At 37.2% G+C, this 14,264-nt stretch overlaps 1 protein-coding gene across 1 annotated transcript in view; it reads left to right on the top strand.

The window, feature by feature from the left end:
* Positions 1-10,387: 10,387 nt before the first annotated feature.
* LOC117163250 (uncharacterized) overlaps positions 10,388-14,264 on the top strand; it is a 112,069-nt gene continuing 108,192 nt past the window's right edge. Inside the window, exon 1 of the mRNA XM_033345358.2 lies at positions 10,388-13,491. The gene's annotated coding sequence lies outside the window, so the exon portion shown is untranslated. The remainder of the gene's footprint in view (positions 13,492-14,264) is intronic.

Genomic DNA, 14,264 nt, shown 5'->3' with positions numbered 1-14,264 from the left:
TTACAGAAAGCATGTCCGTGAATCATTCTGAAATGAACAAAATTTTCATGGTCACAATATATGAAAATCGTCTTTCTCTATAAATTACACAAGTATTTTAGGTCAATCACAATATTTTTTCTCATATATATATTTCTTTTAATAATAAGTTTGAATTTTTCCACGAAAAGATTGATTCTTCCAATAGTACACGCGACGCTGAATCTTTCCCTCTACGAATTTCCTTGACTATCGCTCACTTAGAAAGCTATCCAGTCTGTCCCAGTTTCCAGAATTACCCTGTACAACGCCGGTGGCCAGGTCCAAGTACGAAACTGGTGGTTCGTTCGAAGAGAAAGATCCGAACGACAAGTAACGAACCTTCGAAAATAGTTACGTAGGTCCACGCAGTCAAATAAAATCAGTGACAAATTGATGCGTGCGATAAAACAAATTTTCTCAAAGAGAAAGTAGCAGTTGGACATAGACACAGAGACGATCAAACAGAGATTTAATTATTTTCAAGACGTTTCGGTCAAAATAAATATTTTATTACTATTTAATATCCATAGCAAATTGTCTAAAAACTGCTTTTCTCTTTCCTTTCATTTCTCTACTTTTCTTCAGACATTCTGCTTTGCTATTGTTAAAATTGTTCTCACCATTGAATACGCAACTTTTTCTTAAATAAAAACATACGAAGAGTAAAGATCATGTATTAAATTCGAAATTGAAAACCGTTCATCCATTGAGACGAGAAAGCTCGGTTTCTACTAATATCCAGAAAAATTGCGTCATGCGTTTGTTTAAAAAGATCGACACTTTTATTGCAATTTATTTGATCTTTTTTTGTTACATATCTTTAATTATAACATTATCGAGTTACGTGTCGGAACGACTCATTCTCACCTTCCCACACAAAATACCAACTGAACGTGTAATGAAACCTTCTGATGTATAAATACAAGACATAATGAATCGATTTAAATGATCAAATGTACCGATATACATGTTCTATGGAAGTAAGGATAGCGTGGTCGTCAGCTGAGAGTCACGTTACTCAGGAGCTAGCCGGAATAAAGCTATATAGTGCCAGAAGAAGGAGAGAAGCAGGTGACGTGCATCAGATATGGAGGCGACGAAAGTGCGTCGGCGAAGATCCTATCTAAAAGAGGTTTAGGTGTAAATTTTCAGTCATTATAGTTGCCGATACTTCGACATTCTCAGAAAAAGATCTGCATTAGTGGACGTGGCTAGGTTAATAATCTATCCGGCTAACGTGCTATTAAGTAGGCGTTCATGAACTATGAAGATTTTCTACGTCGTTGACATCACGTATGAAACAGTGCAATCCAAAGACTAACGCGAATCTCTCGTCTTCGTAATCAGCATATATCAGACTGATTAATAATTACGCTCGACCCGTTTCACTATCCTCTCTGCTTACATACGTAACCGATAATTGAACAGTATTCGATCGAAATAAATTTCTACGTGTTCTGAAAAATCTGCGTTCGTAAGTTATATGCGATTCAGTGATAATGTTGGTAACTTATATCAAACAGGCTAGAATCGCTTTCGTAATATGCTTTTGCTAATATGCTAAATGAGAGAACTTTGCCGAGTATTATCGTAAAATAATGAAATTTGTCAGTTAAGAAAAACGTCCTCGTTATGGCTTTCAAAAGACAGTTACACGATAAGTAATTAGGAGTATAGTACTTATCTCCATTCGACGTCGCGGAGATCTTGCTATTCCATGAATTAAAAGGAAATCAATTTCGTGATTTTACGACGTTAATTTAAGCTTCTACGAACGTTCACTTCATAGAAATCTCATTATACGTGGATAAAAAGCCCGATTTATGAATATTTAAATATACACGGTGGATATTTACGCGGCAGTATAACTGTGGTAATCAGTTTCACCGTTTCCCGCCGCGTGTGTATATCGACGGTGACAAAAATTTCAGCCTCACCCGTCGAACACCACGTGAGAGAAAGATAAAGCTCGACGTTGGAAAATTTCGTAATATACGAGGAATTCACGTCTCATAGCGAACGGTACTTCACTCGGAACGGCAAAACGGAATTCGTCGTCACAGACGGATAGGAGAGCGCAAAATGTCTCGGCTACATTGCCGTATCTATTTTCATCCGACATGTTTTAGATGCTCCACTATTGAATCCGACAGGCGAAACGAGTTACGCATTGGCTTATGGCAGAAGAACAGACCAACGGAAAATACGAACGAAGAGGACTGATGTTGTATAGTGTGGTTGAACAACGGGACATCCGAGGTATTTCATCCGCCTTTTTACCAAACTGTCTTTTAATTTTTCATAAAACTTTACCGAAAGTAGGTTTTTGATAAAGTCATTTTTATTTAATATTCGTATATCTGTATTCGTATACCTAACATTTTTTCATTTATTTAATTACCGTTTCACGACCGTAACACTCTAATCTAATCCTATGAAAAAAATTTATTTGATATTCTCTACGACATATACCGCTGTTCTTAGTTAAAATGTCTTATCTAGCAGTTTTCCATTTCTCAAAATATGTTGAAATATTTGAAGTTGCCCGTGTTTCTCACCTTTTAAATTCATTAATTTTAAGTAAAACTATGTTGGTGTATCTTAGAGATTTTTAAGAATAGTACAGTTAGCACGAGAAAGGAGAAAAATGTTTAGTACGCTATTATTAATGAAGTCAAGAAAAGTATAGTGGAAATGTCTACAACTGTGTAAGCAACTGGTTACATCTGAAAGATTTTATCTCATAATAGAGGAAGTGCATGCTTACATATTATTAATTTCTTTGTTAAATAACAGATTATTGATCGCACGATTGCAACGTCCCAGTTAATTTGATAAATGAACTGACTTCATAAATATGAAAAGCATCCGCATTGTTAGCACAGAATACAAACTCGTTTCCTAATACATATTCAAAACCATCCGAAAGGTTAAATTCAACGAATTACACGCAATCCTCTAACCTTTTAACAATTCAACTAAACTCAACGTTATATACAAAAATTCGTATGTATCAAAGTTTAGACGTTAAACGCTAAAAATCAACAGTGAGAAAATTTCTCTAAAAGGTCTAAAAACATTCGGATCAAACTTCACGTGGACAAAGAAACATAATACATATTATCTATCGATTATTTTAAACATTCATAAATAGTTCTATCAGAACTACAAAAACGTATGATTCAAAAAATACATATCACGGAGATAGTTCGACCAAGGATGCTTAAACATCGTATGAAATAATTTACAGTTGACCAACGGTGTTCAAGCAGTGACAAAATCGTAGACGCATGTCGATACACGGCGTCGTGCTTGAGCAACGATGCAAGACGAGTTGATACGCTTATCGATGCGCTCCATCGCGAGATGTCAATGTTGAACAGTACCGCAAGAGCGCAGAAAGTATCGATTCCTGGTCGATTGCTCGCCAATTCCTGACCAATTTCTGCGGTTCTCTGATTCAGGGCAACGTGACGGTCGCCTCGCCTCTGGCGCCGTGGTCTGTTTAATTTTAGGGTATTACGCGTGCAGGCGGCAGCCTGGCCGATGTTAAAGGGTTCCTCAGCCTCGATATTTGCCGAGATATTATCGTGAAAAAGGGAAAAGGGAGAAGCCGTGGGTAACAAGGAGGGCGTGACCGTTCCTTGGAGCCGGGCCTCTAGGATGCCTCCGACACCGTTTCGCGAATTAGCCCCGTCTCTCATCATCATCGTCCATCGAGAACCGAGGAAATCGTCGTGACTCGGGGCTACTCCCCAATAAGCTGAAAACGTATCCTGTTCTTTGAAATCGTACAAGTCTGGCTCGCTATCGTTCCAAACAATGATACATGCTATTGGTGCGATTGCTTTAATTTCTTGGACATTTTCTTGAATACTTTGCGTATCATGAAGTTTGTATTGACTTTTCTGATTTTGTTATGTAATTATTTAATTGTTTCTTGCGAACAAAATTTTGGATAGTTCCTTGTAAAAGAAATGTTTCAGATTGAAATTCTCGTCTTCGTGGGACTGTATGTTTGTTTTTAAATTATAATAAGTATCAGAAGTTAAATAGAAATGTGCAAGAAATTTGGTAATAAAATGTTGGCAAAAGTAGGCTTAGGAAAAAGAAAGTACAATGACGGTGATAGTAACTTCGGATAAAGAAAGAGGAACTCGCAATGCATATACTGCTTTCTCATTTTACGTTTCTCATTTCAATCAATCCAAATAATTATTTATTCTTACGTGAATGATACCATCGTTTAACGATCAAGTATTTAGAATGTGTAAATATGCAAATGAAAATTAATCTACGTCTAAAATTTGCTAGATTAAAAAGTCAAAGTTAAAATATTCCTCAAAGTACGTCTACATTAGACTTGAAATAGAAATCCTTCTACCTGAGCTATCAAGGCGCCGTGCCACACCGGTTTTTTATCTGCCGATGAAATCGCATAGTACGATTATGATATTTGCATACATTTCTTTCTGGCTGCGAGCGATCGATATTCGCGATGTAAATGAAACCTTCTATTCGAGACAATCATCTCCGATTTTAATTTGCGGCTCCGAGGGAAAAAGCAGGCGTAATGCACATCGTGTTTTCCAACGATTCGAACACGTTAATCTACACCGCGATCGGGTACCTATGTTTCTTAGATGCGATCGGTAATAATTAATAAAGTCGCATGATAGATCATTTCGTGGTACGTTAAAAGCGTGTATGTAGCTACTAAAGTATAACTTGAAATTACTTTTTGCCTTTAGGATGAACAGACATTGAAGACACGCGTTTAAGTATGTTAAGTGATCTGCAATACAGTAGTCTCTTATTATAGGCGATTTAGTATACATGTGTATCTAAAACTTAAAATCTCATTTAAAATTTAAACGATCGCAGTTACTAGAGAATTAACTTTACCATGTTCTTTTGCATGATTGCTTATGCAAATGTATTTTTCCAACGTTAAAAAATATCTCGAGCTTGAACAAAATATGAGAAAATCGTTGTTGATAAGTATGATTCTTTGTTTTAACTTGAAATTAAATATTTTTGTAAAATATTAAAAATCTCTTTTGTTTGCTAACAAATGAAAGAAAGGTAAAAATAGAAAAATTCGAGGATTACAGAGAGATTAAATAATACTTACAGATTTCAAATCTTTTAGTTCATGTATATTTTGTTAACTCGATTATTCAATAAATAGATAGGAATTTTTCAAATTGAAAAATATGAAAGGATTAAGTTCTTAGTATCTTCATTTATGAATTAAGATTATTTGTTTTATCTAACATTCTCAAGCAAAGTTCTGATTATTTGCAACAGGAAACTGTGTTATCAATAGACAATTATATTCGATACGACTATAAATCTAATCAGATAGTTGCTATAAATAATACCTTTAAAAAAAGTCTCGAAGGCCTAAAGATACAATATCTCAATATACCAAACTTCTTCAGCATTTCCATAGATCAATCTCTAAGCAGAAAGGACGAGCGGCTCGTACGTTAAAGGAATATCGACATGAATTATTATACTAAATAACCACACGTATAATTATATATCGCAGGAAATATATTATAAAAGGACGTACTGTTGAATCTTCGGTATACTTAACAGTGACTGCACGATCGAGATATAAGTTTGATATCCCGGTTGCGTGCAGAACCATCGAATTATTATCGACTTACAGCGATTGAATTGCGAAGCGTGCCAACGATCGTGTATAGAATTTATAATCGATTTTTCAATAAACTCGAGAAACATCTATCCATTTTCGTCATACTCAAATTATATAAGTTTCCCATTCATCACAGAGACAATACAAGAAAGAAGCAACCGTTACCACATCAAATCAGATCTTTACACTATAGCAAAGTTTTAAAAAAACTGAGAAAACCTCAGTCAAGCCAGCTGGTCATCAAATGAGATACAGAAGGTCTTCTCATCAACCATCATCATAAAATATAAAAGATCTAAACCTAATCAGCAAATTAGCCTATAGAATCCTCATTTTGATTCTGATTACTGATATAAAAGGAACCAAAAAAGATTATATAAGCTCGTTCAATCGTTAATTGTGACAGCATTTTGTGAAATTGTATTTTCTCAGTATACGCTTTATTTCTTTACAAACAACTTATAAAAAACATTTATTTCATCGAAAAATTCGGTTATTAAATGTAAACCAGCTTAATATGCAACATACGAATACACCATAGAGCATGTGAGTTAAGTAGCTGCAAGAATGAAACGAATTTAACGAGACTAGAATAATGGCATCATGTATACACGAAGATTTCTCCTTCCTTATGAATTGCAAATAGATCTGAAATGGAAAATCTATAAAACTAGATCAAGGTCAGGTATCTAGATATTTAGACCTGGAAATCCAGAATCGATGATCTAAATAACTGAAATAACTAAAGCCTAGACTCGAGACTTTTAACAAAGGTTCATACATCTAGAAGCTAGATCTGCCGATCTTAGGTTGTTCAAAATGGACAACCAAATCACAGTTTTCAAGCCCAGATCTAGATAATTATGGGATAATTACTTCAAGTATTACTTATCGTTTAAAAAGGACTTCAGATCCTAGGTTTTTGACTCTGAACTGATCCTAAAACTTGGAAGACTTGTTCTAAACTTCTATATAGTCTTCTCTAGATTTCTATCCAGCTCCCGGTCTTCGGACCTAGATAACTCTGAGGCACAGCTTTAACGTCAGATTCGATTCAGACTTTAAAGTCGTAGTACTGGATCTCATTGCTGAACTCTCTTTGATATAGGTGGTTTTGAGATATATCAAAGAACCACTTTTCAATTTGGAGTTTGCCATTGAGACACTGATCAAAATCATAAAAATCTTTACTTTTTGTAAGGTTTGATAGCGCTGATATGGAACTTGACAAGTACTTTTTCTAATAAAAGGAATTTGCTGCTCTATGATTTAAGTTCGAATGAATAAGCTCATACATAAATTGTGCCTATGCTTTTCTATTATTCAATGTATGCACAAGATCTTGGTATATTAAAAAATTAGGTAACTAACGAGTTGAGATACGAATTGCAGACCTGTGAAGTACCCAAATCATAAATTTTCGCATTAGTAATGCTCTACCAAGAAAAATCTCTGTATCAATGTAAGTAGTTGCGTAAGAAGAATGATCTAGTGACTGCGGACAGTTGTTAAATTTGACAAAAATCATAATCTCGCGCTATAAATCCAGCCAGCACGGGCTTCCTAAGAGCTTTATCTGAAAAGACAGTGCGGATGGAAGGAACTACTCTAATCGAAGTTTAATCCTGTTGTAAGCACCAGCTGAATGCGTCTCGTTTCTCGCTTTATATCGTTCTTAAATCTTTCTCGAGATAAGCCTTACCAGTCTACCAGATTCTAAGGCCGTGTTTCCCTTCGTGAAGTTGCGAAAGAGTGAAATTTGCAGGTGGCGTAAATTCTAGGGTGGATGCATCCATTCTTGGAACGAGAACAAGGATAATTGAAGTGGTTGCAGTGGCGGGAACTGAGATACCGAAACGGATCATAAACGAGTTCGAAAGATGAGATAAGGAGACCATAATGCTTGACAAGATGAATTGCACAGTACATGAAGGGTAAATCCTCGAAGGTTCCTCGTATTTTATGGTTCATTTTGTTACGCTTTGCTGTTCAGTCCTTACATTGACACCCATCGTTCTTAAATCCTAATTGTTTAAAGACTAGTTGTCTTCAAAACGTACATAACTCGTCAAACGTATTGATGACTTTTATTTAGTATAGTGCATCATACCGATTTCTACATGAATATAATGTTGGACTGTTTGGTGCGAAAAACGCACTTGTAGATTATGACACAACAATAAGTAGTAGTATTCTACGATAATCATATCTTGTAACAAAATTTGTTTTCCCTAATCTAAATCTACTTTTAGTTTTGTACAATATACAAAGTTGAGTAAGTTTATTGCTTAACGTTTATTTGCGTAACGTCTCTGGTATCTTAATTGAAAAATTAAGCAAAATGGGACACATGTGTATAATACATATAATTTAGACGCAATTATTTGTTGCTCTATTAAAACTGCAATGAAAACAGATATAAAAACTGTTCAAGTTAAGAAATAAATAATTTACTATATTGCGCTCTAATCTTTTATATTTAGAGAAATAACTAAATTTTAGGTATTCTTAATTAATTGGACATACGTTTCTAAATAGATCGAAACAAACAACATTGTCAGTCATTTTTAATTCACCTTATATTAACTAAATATATATTCACATTTATAAGATACCTTCCTATTTAAACGCACACATATTTACGTGTTCTAAAACGACTATTCTTATTAAATTGACAAGTGATTAATCACAAAAGATTTCGTTCACTTTGATAAATTTATCCTATTTCTTACGATTATAACAAAGTATTTACGAGAGATTATAGTTAATGGATTAAAATGAATATAGAATTTTCCAATCTCATTAAATACACAAGAAATGCTAAATTACCATGCTTCCTGTAAACCAAGCAACATTTAAACATAATCCTATATAACCGGTTAAAGAAAAATCCTTGAAGCAAGAGTGTAAGCTTTAAACGATTTCGTGAGACGAAAATAATGTGTATTCAGAAAAACGAGGGGGTTAATATTGGCGCAATTAAAAGGAATCCAGTAATTCGCGTGACTCCGCGTTAAAAATTTTTTCCTGCTATTTTTAGTGCGGCGCCCTGTGTAGAGCGACCAGTATCTCCACGCCTGGTGCATCGAACCCCGCGATCGGTTCCAAGATTGAGGTAAGCGGCTTGCGAAGAAATAAGTAGTTTAAGCCTGTTCGCGTGGACGGAGATTGGTCTGACGTCGTCTTGAAACCGAGAAGTGGGGATGTTTTATGCATGGACCCTGCGTTATGCATCATTCCAGGTGCATCTCGAACAGAACCCGTCGAACTCTGGTTCCGTGCAAAAGACATGTCACGTTCGATCGACGAAGTGTTTCCGATAAAATATCGATTACGTTCAACCGATGCTGCGGTCGAGAAGTCACGTTGATTCAACGAATACGTTCATCCTCGGACTCAAAAAAATAAGTGGTAAATTAATGCTATAATTAAATCGATAAAGTGCTGTTAATTAGCTAAAGACTATTAGTTACAAAGATATATTAGTATTACGTGGACTGTGCAGAATATACGAACATTTAATATTAATGCTGTGCAAAAGTTGTTGAACATCGCTGATCTGATAATTTTTAAACAAACAGACAGTGAAATGTATCGTTATTTTTAAACTCAAGGTTACTATATGGTTCTAAAATAGCCCTCGGATTTATATAGCAACGTTAAAAGGCAACGCGGTTCACGAGTGAAACAGTGTACATACACAACTTTTCTAAAATACGGGAATTGGTTGCGTGACGGTTGATCTTCGGCAACGGGGATGTTAGACAGAAGCGTATTGGTGGGGAAACGTCCGAGGGAGAGTGGGGGCGTGCGTTACGCAGGATTTAGGGTTCTACGTGGTGGTGAGGAGCCACGACAGCACGGTACTCGTACCGTGGTGGAGAAGCAGCCAACAGCAGCACCAGCATACACGGTTTTGCCGTTGCGGAGAAGCCTCGCTGCTCTCGGTCAGAGCAGTCTGCGGCGATCATCGGCCCTCACGGTGTTCCGTATGGCCATGCGTCGTTCCAACCTTCCCAGCACCACGCCAAAATTTCTCATCGACCCTGCGCGAAATTACACCGCCGGTAACGTGACCGAAGACACTTTGAGAGCCACGCTCATTGAACCACGTCGCCGAAACAACACCGGAGGACGAGATACCGCTTCCAGTGTTTCGATCGTTAATCGACAATCAGGAGATCTTTCTATCAGGAAGCTGATCGTATTTTACATACGCGAGAAGATAGGAAGAGACACAACTAACGTCGCGAACTCTACGTCGTTGCAGTTACTCGTTAATGCTTGCTCGAAGAAATTGTTCAACGGAACAAACATAACCTTACTTGGTAGTAACAGATTCCCGCGAAAGTGGCGTATAAAAAATAAACTTACCATCATTCCTGACTGGAGTACTGAGAATTCTTTTGGTAATATCGTCGTTTCATCCAGAAAGTGTAAGCGCAAATGCGACGACGTTGGTGAAATCAGGAGAAACTTGAAATTCTTGGCCGGTGTTGTTAAACGAACACGAAGTACTCTTAATCACGAGGTCGGTCACTTGGTTAAAAGGAAGGCTATAGATATCGTATTTGTCGAGAACACCGTTGACGCTCTCACCATTGTTTATCCTATCGATTTTATATCGAGCGGCGTACGCGTTGCAACTATCGCACACGCACCCCGAACTTGCTACGCTTCGCATGCGGGAGGACCAACTCGCACGTACGGTCCACCTATCGCTCCACAACTCGACGATCGAGTCAGTGTTACTCTTGATTTCCACGCGAGCGCCGGTCTCGCCTTACCGGGGACGATACCATCGCGCCACTTCATTCGTTTTCGACGATTCTCCGCGTTTCCGTCGTCTCGCGTTCGGATCAGTCAAACCATAGATCGAGAAATCGAACGAACCGAATTTTCTCGAAAATCGAATCGTGATCGATACGAGCTGCCCACTTTGCCGCCTTTTCTCCGAACGTGGGACGTTCGCGTCGTGTGAAAACATTGAGAAAATGTTCAGTGTCGCAAGTTTATGGAGTTTTTCTTTCGATAATCGTTTACATCGAAGAAACTTTCTGAGAAATTCGTAGAACGCGTATTGTAATTGTTCGAATTTAATCGGTAATTTCGTTGAAATTCGTAATCGTTAAATCGGATTACACGAAGGTGGACGATAAAAGTACAAACGTTACGCGAAATGTTGAGTTTCAAAGTGATCAAGTGAATCTTGTGACAGAGGTATTCGTCGAAGATAAACGATATTCGAAGATTTCCGATTGAAGAACTTTGACGTTGAACAAGGTTAAAGTGTTCGCTTCGAGTTAAATCACACGAATCGCCTAACGACATCACACGAGATAACCCGTTATCGAAGTATGTGTACCGCGATCTGTATCGATTCGATAAACGTAATTCCTCAGTTATTTTCATGCTTGATGAGAAATTGAATTATCCGCGAGTATTATATTTCTTCACGATTCTTTTCGTTATTGAGGACACGTGTCAGCTCGAATAATCTTATCCATGTTTGAATCAAAATTAATATTCGTTTCGTATGCATTTCGTGTTGATGTGATATATTTTGTCGCGAGAACCACGGAATGGAAAAAACTCTTGGAATGGTTACGTAGACAGGCAACGACTGCAATTATGCATTGAACGAGACTAGTGGTGATTTCTCGTAAAAGAAAGTTAAAAGATCTCCGCAAGTGGCGCCAGTATTAACTTCTTCCAATGCATGGTGCAGCGTCGATATCGAGATACATAATTATTTAGAGCCACTTTTGCAGGGAATCTATACCCGTTGCGTAACAGCGGAATTATCCTATCTCGCTACGAACGTGTGTGCGTGACGTCGTAACATCGAAATTGTCTAAATTTGTACACGCGATATATATAATATATACGTCGAAGAAAATTATGTGGAAGAACAGGAAATTCCAATTGGTAAATTCTGCAATTTATTAAAAGCCAGCAAGCACTTCATTAGAAGGATTAAAAAGAGCGTAACTGGTTTTGCAAGAAGATTCAGGGAACTTCTTAAGATGGATCAAAATATAAACTGAAAATTCGAATATCGATCGATGACAACGGCCGATCGATGACAAATATTCTACGCAATCTCATTGGAGCAATCTTCATCCCCTCGCACACCGTCCGAATGACTCGTCCAGTCGTCGCGTCGTCTTAGACATATAAAATAATCGTTATTATCAGCGACGCTCAACAGCGGCGAGATAACGCGGACAAGAAACCTACCGACCAGAGATCAGATTGCGATCGATCTCGAGAAAAGAAAATTACAAGAGATCCGAACACACCACCTTCTGCCGGTGAATTCTATTACCGCCGGGGGGGAGGTTTCGAGGAGCATAGGAAGGATCGGAAGGAAGTAACGTATAGTCTTCGTCGTTAGCATCTTGGAACGTCATATATCTTGGCAGTAATGCGCACAAATTATGCGTCTCGCGCCACCACGGAGCAACGGCCATTGAGAACCGAGCAACGGTTGCACGTTTACTCTTACGGATAATCCAACATCCATCAATTCCTTCGCCTTTCTTGCTTTCCATATTCTTTCTACGCCTTATTCCACCACGCGTTTCTCCTTCTTCTCTCTTCCATTCTTCCCACCGAGCCCTTTCTCTTCCCTTTTGACGTTAAAGAAACGATCGTCCCATCCATTTGTTCAGACATCGCTTTGGGCGTCGTTTATTCGTGAAATTCGTTCAGTCTGCTTCGACGCTAACGCCTCTGCGGGGCACGAGATGCATTCCTCATCTACGTGACGTGTTGTGTCTTTATGCCGCGTGAATCGTCCTGGCAACCGAGCAAGGTGCACGCACGTGTGACCGGTGTTCCTAACAGTTTTCGTTGTTCGAGGAAGCCTGTTTCGTGATCGTTGTTATTTGGCAAGATCGCACGCCAAAGTGCCAACGAAATTTCCGATTTGGATTACTAATCTTTCTACATACGGATAACGATGTTTATATCGTGTAGAAACAATTGGTCAAATATTTATCGACGTTTCATAAGGTAATTACCATACGATGGTAGTTTCAAAAAGACAATAGAGATGCTGAAAGAAAGTGAAAACGCGCGATCGAATGTTTTCGAGACGAACAGAAGATCGTGAAGTTAGCGAGAACTTCAAACGTAGACTACAGCGACGCTCTGTCGGGGAACTTTGTATTTAAAATTGACATGGTGCAACGGAAACGTGTGTAGCGATGTTTATTCGGAATCGAGGAGATTGAAACGTTACGAACTGAAACATCTTTAAATATTGTAAGGTAATCTTTCTGCCGACTGTCTGGGGAACTTTTGTGACACTGTTGCACAGCTGTCAGTGAAGATAGGAAACATCGCGTACCGTTATATAGTATTCTACCGAGGCATCGTTCGTTTACCTAGATCTCGAAAGTGAACAGGCACGTGTCGAAAGTGCAATTGCTTCGCATTTCGAAGATTGTCAACATCCTCGCCAATTGACTCTGAATATTTTTAAGCATTACGAAAGCGATTGTGTCCAAACATATCAGCACCAAAATGTTCAAGTGTCTAATTATTATATTATTTATACACTTCTCGATATTTTTTATGTTACGGTAACAATTAAGTGAAGATAAAATGAAACATAAATAAATCGTGGAACGACAGTGAAATTGTTCAGTGAAGAATTCATAGAAGAAGAATAGAATTTCGACTTCCAAGATTTTCATCGAAAAAACATCATCGCGTCTGTGTTAAGGATAACATCAAGCTTGTAGTGACGACATTTGCCACGAATGGTATCTACAGAATTTCATGCAGTATTCGGTTTGGTGAGTACATATCATTATTACGCTTTTCAAAATTGCAAAATATATTTAAGGCTTTCGATGCTATTTGACATTTAATGCTTTGAATTGAATTAGAAAAATAGGTTAAAATTTACATTTCAGTATGTAATTATATATATGTCTACACATAGTTAAAAGATGCTTTAGGTCTTTATTCCTATTAAGAAATGGCACGAAATATCTGAATACATAGAAAATTATATACGTATATATATATTCTATTTAGGAACATATTTATTAAAATTAACTATTAAATTATAATAATAGGAAGATTTTTATTTACTTATTATGTAGCATTAGATTAAACATACTACTTGTGAGATGCTTAATGGGATGTATATTATTTAATTATTTATATACAAATTTATTTCCTCGTTCGCTTATATTTTATACAGCCGAATTTCTCAAGAGATACATTTAAAAATTGTTTGCTTATCGAAGTATAAACAATCCAAGTTAACGAAGATAATATCAATCAAAGATAGTAGATCGTCAAAACAAACGATTCATTATTACCGAAGTCTCAATATCGAAATATTTCGTCCTATAACTCTGTTATTGTAAAGCAGCCATATTTCACGACTAATTGCAACTTGTGTCTTATAAAGTGTGGAAAACCCATTCGTTTGCATGCACAGACATATGAAATAAAAATTTCGAACACGACGAGAATGCATGGTAGATGTCCGTTCGTTGACTCTGCTCTTCAAGTTTCGGCGAATCTGTGTTCCGCGTTGTTTCATACTTTAATGCGT

The sequence above is a fragment of the Bombus vancouverensis genome, chromosome 2, assembly GCF_051014615.1.
Source record: "Bombus vancouverensis nearcticus chromosome 2, iyBomVanc1_principal, whole genome shotgun sequence".
Classification (NCBI taxonomy): Eukaryota; Metazoa; Arthropoda; class Insecta; order Hymenoptera; family Apidae; genus Bombus; species Bombus vancouverensis.
This window is presented reverse-complemented; position numbering and strand designations above follow the sequence as displayed.